At 40.2% G+C, this 17,413-nt stretch overlaps 1 pseudogene; it reads right to left on the bottom strand.

The window, feature by feature from the left end:
- Positions 1,129-4,317, bottom strand: LOC108635633 (annotated as a pseudogene).

Here is a 17,413-nt window from a genome sequence, read left to right as displayed (position 1 = left end):
AAGGTGCTGTTGTCTCTCAGGAGGATTGCCAGAATTAGCAAATAAAAATATAGAAGACTCACCTATACTTAATTTGAGATAAATAATGAATAATGTTTTTAGTATAAATGTGTCTCCCGTAATATTTACCTGCAGACCCTACCGCCAGCGAACACCTGGGAACATTTGGAGACATTTTCTTGACTGGGAGGTGATGTTGTGGGGCTGGAGTGCTGCTGGATAGAGGCCATGGCTGCTGTGAAACAGAATTCATTGCACAGGACCCCTCCCTCAAATGGAGAGTGATGTGATCTGAAATGTCAGTAGTGTGTTTGAGAAACCCTGGACACAGGACTTGCTTTATTTGTAGAATATTGACATTCTGAGTTTCTGAACATTTGTAGCTGAGGGCAAAAAGAAAAATTTAAGAAAATGTGTTTAATTTAAAAAGTTCCCCCAAATTTATTTCATTATTGGCCCCAAGAATTTAATAATTTTCTGCATTGAAGTTGATGAAATGGAAATTCATATTCTAAGAGAAGTCAAGAACATTTAAGCATAATACTTTCTCCACCCCTTGGTCTCCTTGGTCTCCTCTACTGTGCATTGTTTATCTGCCTTATGCATCCACCAAACCTCTGTCTTGGCAGAAATACTTGCTCAGTCATTCTCCTAGCACCAAGGCAACTCCTTAATAGGCAACATTCCTTCTTGAACTCGTAAGGGGTCACCATGCCCCATCACTTTGCACTTAGAGATCAGGAGTTTGCAAACTCTCTACATCGTTTAATGTACAGCCGTCTATCTCATAAACCTATATAGGACTTCCTTGGTGGGCCAGTGGTAAAGAATCTGCCTGCCAATGCAGAGGACATGGGTTTGATCCCTGCTCCAGGAAGATTTCACTTGCTATGGGCCAATTAAGCCATGTGCCACAACTATAGAGCCCAAGCTCTGGAGCCTGGGAGCTGCGCCTTCTGAGCGTGAGAGCCGCAACTACCGAAGCCCGCATGCTCCAGCGCCCATGCTCCACGACCCGAGCGGCCACCACAGTGCGAAGCCTGTGAGCCACCACTAGAGGGCAGCCCCCACTGGCCGCTGCAGCAAGAGAAGGCCTGTGAGCAGCAACGAAGGCCCAGCACAGCCAGAATAAGTAAATAAATGAAAAGAGAAAACCTGTACAACCAGGCGTGGACCTAAAACTGGTAGAACAGTTTCTGGAGCTTTTTGAGAGGCTGTTCCTGGGTTACCATCCTCAGTTTAGCTTGAATAAATCTCCATTTCTTTCATAGATCATCTGATTAATTTCTTCACTGACTAAATAATGCATAGGTGACTGGAGGACTGCAGCCTTGATAACTAGATAGGTAATTTCTATTTAGCTAGATAGCCGTTTTACTTAAAATTGTCCACACTTTAAAAATACAGTTCTTTTGTAGATTATCCTTTGTTTGATGTCTGCAGATCAGGAGAGGGAAAACGAAGCCTACTGGTCACAGGGGAATTGTATCAAGACCCCTCTTCTGATATCTCTTCCTAGAGGTTTCTACATTTAGATAAACCTCCCACCCCAGAGAAACTCCAAGTTTATGGCCTCCAACAGTAATGCTCTTCCTGTTTACCAGAAGACACATCAGCCTCACACCAGACACACCATCTAAATGTAGCTCATTTCATGTGAACCAGAATTGTTGACTTTTGCAGAAACAGAAGTAATGGGATCCAACTGATATTTAGCTGGAATGCCCACATGAGAGCAGCTGATACCTAGTATGCAAGCAACATTCACTTGACTGTCAAGATCTTCGTATTCTTTTTGTGAAACTGATCCTCCAAATTCTGTCCCCCGAATCACTTCATAGCATGTAGCTGGAAATCCCCAGTCCTGTACTGCACTGCAAAGTTATTCCTTGTCAGGTTGCATTTGGCACTGTACCAGGTCATGGGCTGGAACCCAGCAAGCCAGCCCTCACAGTCAAAAGAGCCCTCACAGTCAAAGAGAGCTGAACCATGGATCGCAGGTCCAGCAAAATCCAAGTTAATATCACAACCAAGGTTTATTGACTCTGTCTTGTAAGAAGACTTGATTTTGCCCTTTTTCTTTACTGTGTTAGTGAGAGAAGGTAGTACCAAACTCAGATCCAGCCCTTGACAAATCTGTCTTCATTTTACTTGGATTCTGCTCTCAGAGTGCCATCAGTGTTGCACAGCTCTGTGATGGGTCATGCAGGATGGATACTGGCTCTAGCTGCCGGGCACGTGGCCCGTGTCTGTGTTAGATGATCCAAATGTTGAGAATGTCGTGGCAGTGCGTGATTTTGTTTCCACATCCAGACAACCCCAAACCAGTCCTCCCTTGAAAATGTCTCTGACAGATTTTCCAACCTCACGACAGAGCGTGAGGAACTCTGCCCATGGCAAAGGTCATGAGGAAGGAGGCTTGGCATACGCATAGGCGTGATCAAGCCTCAGGAGACCCCCTGTTCCCGAGCATCTACCCCAAAACCAGAATCTGTTTTATGCTCTCACGTACACCTCTGACTTCACGGGGGGCTCTCGCCCATAACCATTTCTCTCGGAGAAGGAGTAAACGCGCAGCTCCAAGGCCATAAAAATTCCTGGGCGTGACAAGAGTGTTTCAGCTTACAGACTCCTCTGAAGGTTATCTAGCCCACCTGTATTGGTTCGTCCGGCCACATGTGATTGTTTACAGCCTCCAATCTGAGAGGCATGAGATGTTTTAGACTTACTAAAGGCAAGTTCTTTTGGGGAGTTGGAAATTATTAGTATAGTGGGTTGTTTAGGAATTATATTGGCGAAGGGTTTTTCATTTGTTGTGTCAATAATTGCTGCTAATTCCCTGCTCTGGGTGGGACAAGGATGTCTTGGGTCAAACCTCTCTGCTAACAGACTAGCTTGTGTGACAGGATTATCCATACTCCTACCACTATGCACATGATTGTTTACTATCTCTCAACCATAAATAGCACAGAGAGTTTTGGAGTATTTGAGAGTCTTAATTAGCTTTTTCTTCTTGTTGAGGCAATGATTGCCACCAGGCCTCCATATCCTTAGGCACCTGGGAATATACTAATCAATGTATTTGGACTATAGAAAAGGAAATATGGTAGTTTTTAAGGTTAGCAATACTAGACTTTTTGAGTTAATGGATTTTCTCTTTTGTAATAGATCACTGTGCTTTGTTATAAATCACTGTGTCCTTGTTATGTAAAAATGTAACTTTATCACTATCTTAAGACTAAACAGATCTTAAGGGGAGCATTGGTGGAAGGATTTTCATTTGTTGGGCTGATGTTTGCTGCTAAATCTCCATGTTCCCTACCCTTATAATGAATATAACTAGCATATAGGAAGAAGTAATTATTAACCGTTAAGCATATAGGAGAAATAAGCATTAACCTGTAAGATTAATCATGTTAACCTTGGGTTGAATAAATTCCTTTCTTGATTGTAACTCACTACAACCTCACCCTATAGGAATGTAACTTTATTTGGAGGGTGGTGCCTGGTTTAAGGAAAAACACCTTTGGAAAAAATAATTTTTTGGTTATCAGAAAGAAAGGATCATAAAATCCAGAAGATCTTTCTATGTGAAGCACCTGATTTTGATAAAGGCCAGGACTGCTGACCCCCTCGTGACTCTGTATTCATCCCTATGTGTAACAAAAGGTATATAAGCAAATCCCAAAATAAAGAAATCGGATCAGTTTCCCAAAAGACTGATTCCCCCATGTCGCTTCCTTCTTGCTCCCATTTCTCTGGCTGAATTCCCATCTGGATTCAGCCTCCTTTTCTCCACTACACTATCTGTTTCTAATCTCTCTCTACATCTGTAATTAAATATGTATTTTTCCAAAGACGCCAACGCCGTCCCACCCTTGAATTCCCTGGATCCGCTGGGGCTGGACCCTGGCAGTTTACACACAGCTCAGCATGTAGGTCTCAATGGCAAGACTGTGAGAAGTCGTCTGGTGTCTACTGAGGGGGAGCTGCAGCCACAGCTGAGGCCATGGGCTTGTTATGGGCTGGGCGGCAGCTGTCCTCGCTGGAGGGTGAAGTGAAAGCCTTGTGGTTGCTCTTGGCTAAACCTGATTTGAATGGTAGTTGAAAAGTGAAGTTGCTTAGTCGTGTCCGACTCTTTGCGACCCATGGACTCTAGCCCACCAAGCTCCTCCGTCCATGGGATTCTTCAGGCAAGAATACTTGAGTGGGTTGCCATCATGTACAGTTGACCCTTGAAGTATGTGTGGGTTGTGGGCCAACTCTCCTCACAATCTAAAATCTACATATAAATTATAGTTGATCATCTGTACCCATAGTACCTCCATATCTGAGGTTCCTCTGTGTTTGTGGCCAACATCTGCAGATTCAATGGGTCACAAATTGTGTAGTCTATATTATTTAATATTGGAAAAAAAAATCTATGTGTAAGTGGACCAGTCTAGTTCAAACCTGCTTTGTTCCAGGGTCAATTGCATTTCCCTCCCTAGTATCTTCTTTTTTTCACCTCTTTATTAAATCTTTATTCCTTATTATCTCATTCCTGATTTTCCTTACTGCTCATTTATTTTTCCTTTCTCTACTTATTTTTGTTATTTCTTGCCTTATTTCTCTCTCCTCATGTCAAGGTGTTGCTGAACCGAGATTGAGTCTTACGCCTTGTGTGCAGAAAAACCTGTCTACTGACACATGGTTGTGGTGAAGGAAAGTGCAGCATTTACTGTAGGCGACAGCAACCATGATTTCATTTTCTAAGTCTGTCTCTTCCTATTTTGCAAATAAGTTCATTTGTATAATTTCTTTTTCAGTTCAATTCAGTTGCTCTGTCGTGTCCGACTCTTTGCGACCCCATGAATTGCAGCATGCAAGGCCTCCCTGTCTATCACCAATTCCCGGAGTTCCTCAAACTCATGTCCATCGAGTCAGTGATGCCATCCAACCATCTCATCCTCTGTCGTCCCCTTCTCCTCCTGCCCCCAATCCCTCCCAGCAGCAGAGTCTTTTCCAATGAGTCAACTCTTCACGTGAGCTGGCCATCGTACTGGAGTTTCAGCTTAGGATCATTCCTTCCAAAGAACACGCAGGACTGACCTCCTTCAGAATGGACTGGTTGGATCTCCTTGCAGTCCAAGGGACTCTCAAGAGTCTTCTCCAACACCACAGTTCAAAAGTATCAATTCTTAGATGTAATGGTCATCTGAGTTAAATTTACCCATTTCAGTCCATTTTAGTTCGCTGATTCCTAGAATGTCATTGTTCACTCTTGCCATTTCCTGTTTGACCACTTCCAATTTGCCTTGGTTCATGGACCTAACATTCCAGGTTCCTATGCAATGTTGCCTAGATTCCACATATAAGGGTTATGATATTTCTCCTTCTCTGTCTGACTTACTTCACTCAATATGACACTCTCTAGGTCCATCCATGTTGCTGAAAATGGCATTATTTCATTCTTTTTAGTGGCTGAGTAGTAATATTCCATTGTGTGTGTGTATACATATATATATGTATGACATCCTATCTCTATCTCTATCTATCTATATCTGTGTCTATCTATCTATCACATATATCTTCTTTATCCATTCCTCTGTGGATGGACATTTATGTTTTTTCCATGTCTTTCCAACATTGTGTAGCCTTGGCTGCTTTATCATAGATTAATTTAATCTGATTAATTAGCTAGACTATAGGTGCATGAGCTTATTTCTGGGTTTTCTATCTTGTTCCATTGAGCTATATTTCTATTTTTGTGCCAGTACCACACTGTTTTGATGACTGTAGCTTTGTAGTATAGCCTGAAATCAGGGAGCTTGATTCCTACAGTTCCATTTTTCTTTTTTCAAGATTGCTTTGGCTATTTGGGGTCAAATGTGTTTCCATATAAATTTTGAGACCTTTTTTTGGTTCTAGTTCTGTGAAAACTGCCATTGGTAATTTGATAGGGGTTGCTTTGAATCTGTAGATTTCCTTGGGTAGTATAGTCATTTTGCGAATATTGATTCTCCCAATCCATGATCATGGTGTATCTTTCCATTTGTTTATGTCTTCTTTGATTTTTTTTTCATCAGCATCTTATAGTTTTCGGAGCACAGGTTTTTGTCTCCTTTGTTAGATTTATTCCTAGGTATTTTATTCTTTTTGATGCAATGGTAAATGGAATTGCTTCTTGAATTTCGCTTTTTGATCTTTCTCTGTTAGTGTATAAAAATACAATAGATTTCTGTGTATTAATTTTGTAGCCTGCAAAGATTACCAAATTCATTGATGAGCTCTAGTAGTTTTCTGATAGCATCTTTAGGATCTTCTATGTAGAGTATCATGTCCTCTGCAAAAATTGACAGTTCAACTTCTTCTTTTCCAATTTGGATTCCATTACTTCTTTTTCTTCTCTGATTGCTATAGCTAACCTCCAAAACTGTGCTGAATAAAGGTGGTGAGAATGGACATCCTTGTCCTGATTGTCTTGTTCCTGATCTCAGAGGGAATGCTTTCAGCTTTTTACCACTGAGTATGATGCTAGTTCTAATTCAAGAAATTTAGGGATACCAAGGGAACATTTCATGCAAAGATGGGCTCGATAAAGGACAGAAATGGTATGGACCTAACAGAAGCAGAAGATATTAAGAAGAGGTGGCAAGAATACACAGAAGAAGTATACAGAAAATATCTTCATGACCCAGATTACCATGATGGTGTGATCACTCACCTAGACCCAGACATCCTGGAATGTGAAGTCAAGTGGGCCTTAGGAAGCATCACTATGAACAAAGCTAGTGGAGGTGATGGCATTCCAGTTGAGCTATTTCAGATCCTGAAAGATGATGCTGTGGAACTGCTGACAATATGCCAGCAAATTTGGAAAACTCAGCAGTGGCTACAGGACTGGAAAAGGTCAGTTTTCATCCTAATCCCAATGAAAGGCAATGTCAAGGAATGCTCAGACTACTGCCCAATTGCACCCATCTCACACACTAGTAGAGTAATGCTCAAAATTCTCCAAGCCAAGCTTTAACAATACATGAACCGTGAACTTCCAGATGTTCAAGATGGATTTAGAAAAGGCAGAGGAACCAGAGATCAATTTGCCAACATCCGCTGGATCATGGAAAAAACAAGAGAGTTCCAGAAAAATATCTATTTCTGCTTTATTGACTATGCCAAAGCCTTTGACTGTGTGGAATAATAAACTGTGGAAAATTCTGAAAGAGATGGGAATACCAGACCACCTGACCTGCCTCTTGAGAAATCTGTATACAGGCCAGGAATCAACAGTTAGAACTGGACATGGAACAACAGACTGGGTCCAAATAGGAAAAAGCGTATGTCAAGGCTGCATATTGTCACCCTGTTTATTTAACTTATATGCAGAATACATCATGAGAAATGCTGAGCTGGATGAAGCACAAGCTAGAATCACGATTGCTGGGAGAAATATCAATCACCTCAAATATGCAGATGACATCACTCATGGCAGAAAGTGAAGAAGAACCAAAGAGCCTCTTGATGAAAGTGAAAGAGGAGAGTGAAAAAGTTGGCTTAAAGCTCAACATTCAGAAAACGAAGATCATGGCATCTGGTCCCATCACTTCAAGGGAAATAGATGCAGAAACAGTGGAAACAGTGTCAGACTGTATTTTTTTGGGCCTCCAAATCACTGCAGATGCTGACTGCCGCCATGAAAGTAGAAGACACTTGCTCCTTGGAAGGAAAGTTATGACCAACCTAGATAGGATATTCAAAAGCAGAGACATTACTTTGCCAACAAAGGTCCATCTAGTCAAGGCTCTGGTTTTTCCAGTAGTCATGTATGGATGTGAGAGTTGGACTATAAAGAAAGCTGAGCACTGAAGAATTGATGCTTTTGAACTGTGGTGTTGGAGAAGACTCTTGAGAGTCCCTTGGACTGCAAGGAGATTCAACCAGTCCATCCTAAAGAAGATCAGTCCTGAATATTCATTGGAAGGACTGATGCTGAAGCTGAAGCTCCAATACTTTGGCCACCTGATGCAAACTGACTCCTCGGAAAAGACCGTGATGCTGGGAAAGTTTGAGGGCCGAAGGAGAAGGGGATGACAAAGAATGAGATGGTTGGATGGCATCACTGACTCAATGGACATGAATTTGAGTGAACTCTGGGAGTTGGTGATGGACACGGGGGCTCGGCGCGCTGCAGTCCATGGGGTTGCAAAGAGTTGGGCATGACTCAGAGACTGAACTGAACTGAACTGATGATGCCAGCTGTATGGTTGTCATACATGACCTTTATTATGTTGAGCTATGTACCCTCTAGGCCCACTTTCTGGAGAGTTTTATCATAAATGGGTGCTGAGTTTTGTTGACTGCCTTTTCTGCATCTATTGAGATGATCATGTGGTATTATTCAAATTATTGATACGGTGTATCACATTGACTGATTTGTGGTTGTTGCAAGTTCCTTGCATCCCTGGGATGATCCCACTTGATCGTGGTGTATGATCTTTTTAATGTATTGTTGGATAAGATTGCTAGTCTTTTGTGGAGGATTTTTACATCTGTCTTCTTCAGTGATATAAGTCTGTAATTTTCTTTTTTTGTGTGGTATCTTTGTCTGGTTTTGGTATAAGGGTGACGGTGTCCTCATGAAATGAATTGGGAAGTTTTCCTTTCTCTGCAACTTTTTGGAACAGTTTCAGAGGGATAAAGGTTTGATAACTCTTCCCTAAATGTTTGATACAATTCACCCGTGAAGCCGTCAGGTCCTAGACTTTTGTTTGTTGGGAAGTTTTCAATTTCAGTGCTTGGTCTGTTCATATATTTTCTGTTTCTTACTGGCCCAGTCTTGGGAGACTGTACCCTTCTAAGAACTTGCCCATTTCTTCCAGGTTGTCCATTTTATTGGCATACAGTTGTTCACAGTAGTCTCTTATTCTTGGTATTTCTATTGAGTCGGTTGTAACTTAACCGTTTTCATTTCTGATTTTACTGATCTGAGTCCTCCCCCTTTTTTTTTCTTGATGAGTCTGGCTAAATGTTTATCAGTCTTGTTTATCTTTTCAGAGAACCAGCTTTTAGTTTCATTGATCTTTGCAATTGTTTTCTTTGTCTCTGTTTCATTTATTTCTACAATGATGATTCCTTCCTTCTGCTAATTTTAGGTTTTGTTTGTTCTTCTTTCTCTAGTTGTTTTAGGTGTGAGGTTAAGTTGTTAATTTCAAATTTCTCTTGACGTAAGATTGTATTGCTATAAACCTCCTTCTTTGAATGGCTTTTGCTGCATCCTGTGAGTTTTGGACCATTCAGCTTTTGTTTTAATTTGTCTCTAGGCATCTTTTCATTCCTTCAGTGATCCAGTGGTTGTTTAGTAGCATGTTGTTTAGCCACCACAACTTTGTAATTCTCAGCGTTTTTTTCTTGTGGTTTATTTCTAATCTCGTAGTCCTGTCATCAGAAAAGATGCTTGAGATGATTTCGATTTTCTTAAATTTACCAAGGCTCAACTTGTGGCTCTATAAATATCAATTAAGTTCAATTTAGGAAGTAGAGATTAAATAGCTAACGTCTGTTGGATCATAGAAAAAGCAAGAGAATTACAGACAAACATGTACTTCTGCTTAATTGACTATGCTAAAGCCTTTAATATGTGGATGAAACAAACTGTGGAAAATTCTTAAAGAGATGGGAATACCAGACCACCTTACCTACCTCCTGAGAAATCTGTTTGCATGTTAAGATGCAACTGTTAGAACCGGACATGGAACAACAGACTAGTTCAAAGTTGGGAAAGGTGTACATCACAGCTGTATATTGTTACCCTGCTTATTTAACTTATATACAGGGTACATCATGCAAAATGCCAGGCTGGATGAGGTGCAAGCTGGTATCAAGACTGCTGGAAGAAATATCAATAACCTCAGATATGCAGATGACATCACTCTTATGGCAGAAAGCAAAGAGAAACTAAAGAGCCTCTTGATGAAAGTAAAAGAGAGGAGAGTGAAAAAGCTGGCTTTAAACTCACCATTCTAAAAACAAAGATCATGGCATCCATTCCATCACTTCTTGACAAATAGATGGGGAAACAAAGGAAACCGTGAAAGACTTTATTTTCTTGGGCTCCCAAATCACTGCAGATGGTGACTGCAGCCATGAAATTAAAAGACGCTTGCATCTTAGAAAGAAAGCTATGACAAACCTAGACAGCATATTAAAAAGCAAAGACATTACTTTGCAGACGAAGGTCCATCTAGTCAAAGCTATGGTTTTTCCCGTAGTCATGTGTGGATGTGAGAGTTGGACCATAAAGAAAGCTGAGCATTTAAGAATTGATGCTTTTGAACTATAGTGTTGGAGAAGACTCTTGGGAGTCCCTTGGACTGCAAGGGGGTCAAACCAGTGAATCCTAAAGGAAGTCAATCCTAAATATTCATTGAAAGGACTGATGCTGAAGCTGAAGTTCCTATACTTTGGTCACCTGATGGGAAGAACTGACTCATTGGAAAAGACCCCGATGCTGGGAAAGACTGAAAGCAGGAGGAGAAGGAAATGACAGAGGGCAAGATGTTTGCATGTCATCACTAACTCAATGGACACGAGTTTGAGCAATTTCTGAGAAATGGTGAAGGACAGGGAAGCCTGGCTTGCTGCAGTTCATGGAGTCTTAAAGAAGAGTTGGACAGGACCGAGCAACTGAACAACAATGAAAATGACAATTAATAAGAGAGCAGGGATGGTATCCTATCATCAGATAAATTAGACTTAAAAATTTGTAAGAGGCAAAGTATGTTATTTTTTAACAATGGTTCAATATGGCAAGAAGATACAGCAATTATAAACATTTATGCAATGAACAACAGACTTTCAAAATACATAAAGCAAAGATGGGCATCACTGAAAGAAGAGAGAGTTGTACAATAAGCATGTAACCCCAAAGGGAAAGGGATGGGAGACTTTTTGCAAAACTGTAACAGCCCCTGAATTTTCCTTGTAAGGAGTGAAGGAGCTTTCCCTTATCTTTCTCTCCTTCCATGAGCTTCTTGGAATGAAGTGTTCCCTGCAAAGCTGAGAATTTTGCTTGTTTTCTAAATTCTCTAGGGTTGCTTCTGTGTCATTTAGGAGGACAGTTTAGTTGTGCTCCTGCCCAAATACTTGCTCATTAGAGATGAAGACTTTGGTTTTCTCAGGGCTAGATTAGGCTCAGCACAGAATCATAAACTTACCACTTCCATAAAATTCATTTACTTCATAAGAAACAATATAAAGTTACCGAATTTGTCAGCTAAAGACTAAGAAGCAAAAATTGACCATCTATAATCCATATCATTTTACATGAAAGACATTAAAAAATTATATTGGAGTATAGTTGATCTACAGTGTTATGTTAGTTTAGGTGTACAGCAAAGTGGAAAGAATTTTAACACTAACAAAATGGAAAGGCCGTAACCACAGAATAAATATACTTCTTTAGCTTCAATATATCTAGTCCTTGGGAAAAGAATTTTGTATGTTGTATGTCAAGCAATTGAAGTATTATTACCTGCCACAATCTTTAGATGACATTTTGTTAATATTTGATTCAGTTTAAATTGCCATTATAGTCTAAATATTTGATATCATTCATACACTGGAGTCAATGATTTCTTTGAGACATGACATGACATGTCTTTCCCCATGACAGAATCAACCACTTCCTCCAATATATTTTCATAATTTCGAGGCAAGCCTTTATTATATAATTGATAACATTGCAATCAAATATTTATTTTTCGTTTATAGCAATTCCCAGGAAAGGGTTGATGGCTTCCCATATCTGTAAGCTAATATTTTATTATTTGAGAATGTCAAGGAAACGAATTACTCAACAGATACAGATTAATAACAAAAGAAAAAGACAAGGATAAACTACATGAAGGTCTAAAACCTGGGTCTGCCACCAGGATGTTGTGACTACAAAACAAGCTTTCAGTACCCATCGTTGCTGTTGTTCAGTCACTAAGTTGTGTCTGACTCTTTGCAACCCCATGGACAACAGCAAGCCATGCTCCCCTGTCCCTCACTATCTTCCAGAATTTGGTCAAACTCATGTCCATTGGGTTGGTGATGCTATCCAACCATCTCAGCCTCTGCTGCCCTCTTCTTCTTCTGCCTTTAATCTTTCTCAGCATCAGGGTCTTTTCCAATGAGTCCACTGTTCCCATCAAGTGGCCAAAGTATTGGACCTGCACCTTCAGCATCAGTCCTTCCAATGAACATTCAGGGTTGAATTCCTTCAGGATTGACTGGTGATCTTCTTGCTGTCCTAGGGACTCTCAAAAGTCTTTTCTAGCAACACTATTCTAAAGCATCAATTCTTTGACTCAGCCTTCTTTACAAAACATGCTCTCAATATCCCAGTACACTGTGATATTCTTTTTTTTTTTTTTAGTTTTTCGTGTATATGTGTCCTGTGAAATGTGATTTTATTTTAGTTATTTTTAAAATTTTTATTTTTACTTTATTTTGCTTTACAATACTGTATTGGTTTTGCCATACATTGACATGAATCAGCTACGGGTGTACATGAGTTCCCAATCCTGAACCCCCTCCCACCTCCCACCCCATATCATCTCTCTGGATCATCCCTGTGCACCAGCCCCAAGCATCCTGTATCCTGTATCGAACATAGACTGATGATTCATTTCTTACATGATAGTTTATATGTTTCAATGCCATTCTCCCAAATCGTCCCACCCTCGCCCTCTCCCACAGAGTCCAAAAGTCCGTTCTGTACAGCTGTGTCTCTTTTGCTGTCTTGCATACAGGGTTATCATTACCATCTTTCTAAATTCCATATATATATGTGTTAGTATACTGTATTGGTGTTTTTCTTTCTGGCTTACTTCACTCTGTATAATAGGCTCCAGTTTCATCCATCTCATTAGAACTGATTCAAATGTATTCTTTTTAATGGCTGAGTAATACTCCATTGTGTGTATGTACCACAGCTTTCTTATCCATTCATCTGCTGATGGACAAAAGAGACCATAGCAACAATCAACAAAGCCAAAAAGTGGTTCTTTGAAAGGATAAATAAAATTGATAAACCATTAGCCAGGCTCATCAGGAAACAAAGGGAGAAAAATAAAATCAATAAAATTAGAAATGAAAATGGAGAGATGACAACAGACAACACAGAAATACAAAGGATCATAAGAGATTACTATCAGCAATTATATGCCAATAAAATGGACAACGTGGAAGAAATGGACAAATTCTCAGAAAAGTACAACTTTCCAAAACTGAACCAGGAAGAAATAGAAAATCTTAACCCACCCATCACAAGCATGGAAATTGAAACTGTAATCAGAAATCTTCCAGCAAACAAAAGCCCAGGTCCAGATGGCTTCACAGCTGAATTCTACCAAAAATTTAGAGAAGAGCTAACACCTATCCTACTGGAACTCTTCCAGAAAATTGCAGAGGAAGGTAAACTTCCAAACTCATTCTATGAGGCCACCATCACCCTAATACCAAAACCTGACAAAGATGCCACAAAAAAAGAAAACTACAGGCCATTATCACTGATGAACATAGATGCAAAAGCCCTTAACAAAATTCTAGCTATCAGAATCCAACAACATATTAAAAAGATCATACACCATGACCAAGTGGGCTTTATCCCAGGGTTGCAAGGACTCTTCAATATCTGCAAATCAATCAATGTAATTCACCACATTAACAAATTGAAAAATAAAAGCCATATGATTATCTCAATAGATGCAGAGAAGGCCTTTGACAAAATTCAATATCCATTTATGATAAAAACTCTCCAGAGAGCAGGAATAGAAGGAACATACCTCAAGATAATAAAAGCTATATATGACAAACCCACAGCAAACATTATCCTCAATGGTGAAAAATTGAAAGCATTTCCCCTAAAGTCAGGAACAAGACAAGGGTGCCCACTTTCACTGCTACTATTCAACATAGTTCTGGAAGTTTTGGCCATAGCAATCAGAGCAGAAAAAGAAATAAAAGGAATCCAAATTGGAAAAGAAGAAGTAAAACTCTCACTGTTTGCAGATGACATGATCCTCTACATAGAAAACCTTCAAGACTCCACCAGAAAATTACTAGAGCTAATCAATGAATATAGTAAAGCTGCAGGATATAAAATCAACACACAGAAATCCCTTGCATTCCTATACACGAATAATGAGAAAGTAGAAAAAGAAATTAAGGAAACAATTCCATTCACCATTGCAACGAAAAGAATAAAATATTTAGGAATATATCTACCTAAAGAACTAAAGACCTATATATCGAAAACTATAAAACACTGATGAAAGAAATCAAAGAGGACACTAATAGATGGAGAAATATACCATGTTAATGGATCGGAAGAATCAATATAGTGAAAATGAGTATACTACCCAAAGCAATCTACAGATTCAATGCAATCCCTATCAAGCTACCAGCAGTATTTTTCACAGAGCTAGAACAAATAATTTCACGATTTGTATGGAAATACAAAAAACCTCGAATAGCCAAAGCAATCTTGAGAAAGAAGAATGGAACTGGAGGAATCAACCTGCCTGACTTCAGGCTCTACTACTAAGCCACTGTCATCAAGACTGTATGGTCCTGGCACAAAGACAGAAATATAGATCAATGGAACAAAATAGAAAGCCCAGAGATAAACCCACACACCTATGGACACCTTATCTTCGACAAAGGAGGCAAGATATACAATGGATTAAAGACAATCTCTTTAACAAGTGGTGGTAGGAAAACTGATCAACCACTTGTAAAATAATGAAACTAGATCGCTTTCTAACACCATACACAAAATAAACTGAAAATGGATTAAAGATCTAAACATAAGACCAGAAACTATAAAACTCCTAGAGGAGAACCTAGGCAAAACACTCTCCGACACTGTGATATTCTGTAAGGTTGAAATGCTAGTGTACTTACTGGGATAAAATCAGGATGGGCTTTTAAGTGAGAATAGATATGGTAACATTTTTTTAAAGGTGTGTAGAATCATTCAGTTTGAAAATTTAATGCAAAGTGATCCTCAAGATATATACTGTTACCTAAAATCCGATTTCATAGTTTTTAAAAAGACAGTAATACATGTTATTACTGTATACATGTTATTACCCCAAATATTAGGATTTTGATATTAGGCACACTGTATTTCAGAATGTCAGTTACAGACACAACCCTTCCTTCCTTGGCTGAGGTTTTCGGACTTTCTAAGGTGTCATTTAGTAGTTACATATCCTTTTGGTAGAGGTCACTGAATATGCCTTTGGCCACATATTTGCAACTGTCTCATGTTAGAGACAGTATTCAGCAGAGGATGATACCATGTGTTGATGCCAAAGAATGAACATCTGGAAGGTGACTCAATCCAAATATGTTACTTTATTCCCTCAAATTTTACGAGTCAAATTTTAGAAGTTTGATATCATGTAGCAGCAACATTTCTCAGCTGCTAGGCTGGGTCTGTGTAACTAGTCAGCTTATTCTACATGGAATATGGTGTGCTTAGTCACTCAGTCGTGTCTGACTCTTTGTGACACGGTGAACTGTAGGTGTCACAGACTTCTCTGTCCAAGGGGATTCTCCAAGCAAGGATACTGGAGTGGGTTGCCATATCCTCCTCCAGGGGATCTTTCCAACTCAGGGATCGATCCCAGGTCTCGCACACAGCAGACAGATTCTTTACTGTCTGAGCCACCAGGGAAGCCCTGTACATGGGATACGAAATAGAAAAATACTTGCTTGTTACTGAGGTGCATATGGGAACATGTTTTGGGAGCTATTATGTGTGTTCATGTGTGTGTGCCCTTGTTGAAGATGATTTATGAAGAAAATTTTCCACACTATTTGCCTGCTGAAGACCCAGAATCTGTTATTCCTTTCATTTCCCCTTGCAAAACAGACCATTTTTTTCTCCCAGACCCTCTGTTTTGTAATACAGAACCAAGGCAGGTGCCACGCAGTGCTGACATTGTTTCCCTGAGGTCTGCCTTTAACGCCACAGTGCAGTCTGTACATCTCACACCTCTTGAGACACCACAGGCAACACATTTAGCATTTCCCCTAAAACAGAACACAGAATGCCATCCTTCCAACCCTGAAGATTAGTTTCCTCATCAGACATAAATGTACCACCAAGCCAGGGCCCCATATTTGCATTATTTCCTGAGACTGGAAAAAGGATGATATGGACTTGTCCCTGCCTGGTAAAGGCTTCAGCCTGAAACTGACCCTTTCTGCTCACATTATTTGGCTAGAACAAGTCCCATGGCCCACTTAACTTCATAGAGAAGTGGCATTGTCTTTCTTGTGCCTCCAGAAAGAAGAGAATTAATCACAGTGAACAGCCCAAATGACTACCTGAGAAATTCCCTGATTAAGTGGTTCAGGTCAGTTCAGTCACTCAGTCGTGTGCGACTCTTTGCGACCCCATGAATCACAGCACGCCAGGCCTCCCTGTCCTTCACCATCCCCCGCAGTTCACTCAGACTCACATCCATCGAGTCAGTGATGCCATCCAGCCATCTCATCCTCTGTCATCCTCTTCTCCTCCTGCCCTCAATCCCTCCCAGCATCAGAGTCTTTTTCAACTCTTCGCATGAGGTGGCAAAAGTACTGGAATTTCAGCTTTAGCATCATTCCTTTCAAAGAAATCCTGGGGCTGATCTCCTTCAGAATGGACTGGTTGGACCTCCTTGCAGTCCAAGGGACTCTCAAGAGTCTTCTCCAGCTCCACAGTTCAAACGCATCAATTCTTCGGCACTCAGCCTTCTTCACAGTCCAACTCTCATATCCATAGATGACCACTGGAAAAACCCTAGCCTTGACTAGACGGACCTTAGTCAGCAAAGTAATGTCTCTGCTTTTCAATATGCTATCTAGGTTGGTCATAACTTTTCTTCCAAGGAGTAAGCGTCCTTTAATTTCATGGCTGCAGTCACCATCTGAAGTGATTTTGGAGCCCCGAAAAATAGTCAGCCACTGTTTCCATTGTTTCTCCATCTATTTCCCATGAAGTGATGGGACCGGATGCCATGATCTTCATTTTCTGAATGTTGAGCTTTAGGCCAACTTTTTCACTCTCCACTTTCATTTTCATTAAGAGGCTTTTTAGTTCCTCTTCACCCTCTGCCATTAGTGGTCATTTCCTTATGGCTGCAGCAAACAGCAGAGATATATGGGAGACAGATCAGTCTTCTCTCCATCTCTCTCTTCAACTCTGTCCTCTCTGAAAACAAATTCAGATGGTTGTGATATAGTAGAGTGCATGGCTAAGTGTAAGTTATTAATAACATACCAGGCCTTGGATTAGATAGTGGTTTGTATGTGTAAGGCATTTGCCTTCCTCGGCACTGAACAAGCGCGATGGCTCTTGTGTCTTGGACAGCAAAGAGAGATGCTGCTGAAG

This window comes from Capra hircus, chromosome 3 (assembly GCF_001704415.2).
Source record: "Capra hircus breed San Clemente chromosome 3, ASM170441v1, whole genome shotgun sequence".
NCBI lineage: Eukaryota > Metazoa > Chordata > Mammalia > Artiodactyla > Bovidae > Capra > Capra hircus.
This window is presented reverse-complemented; position numbering and strand designations above follow the sequence as displayed.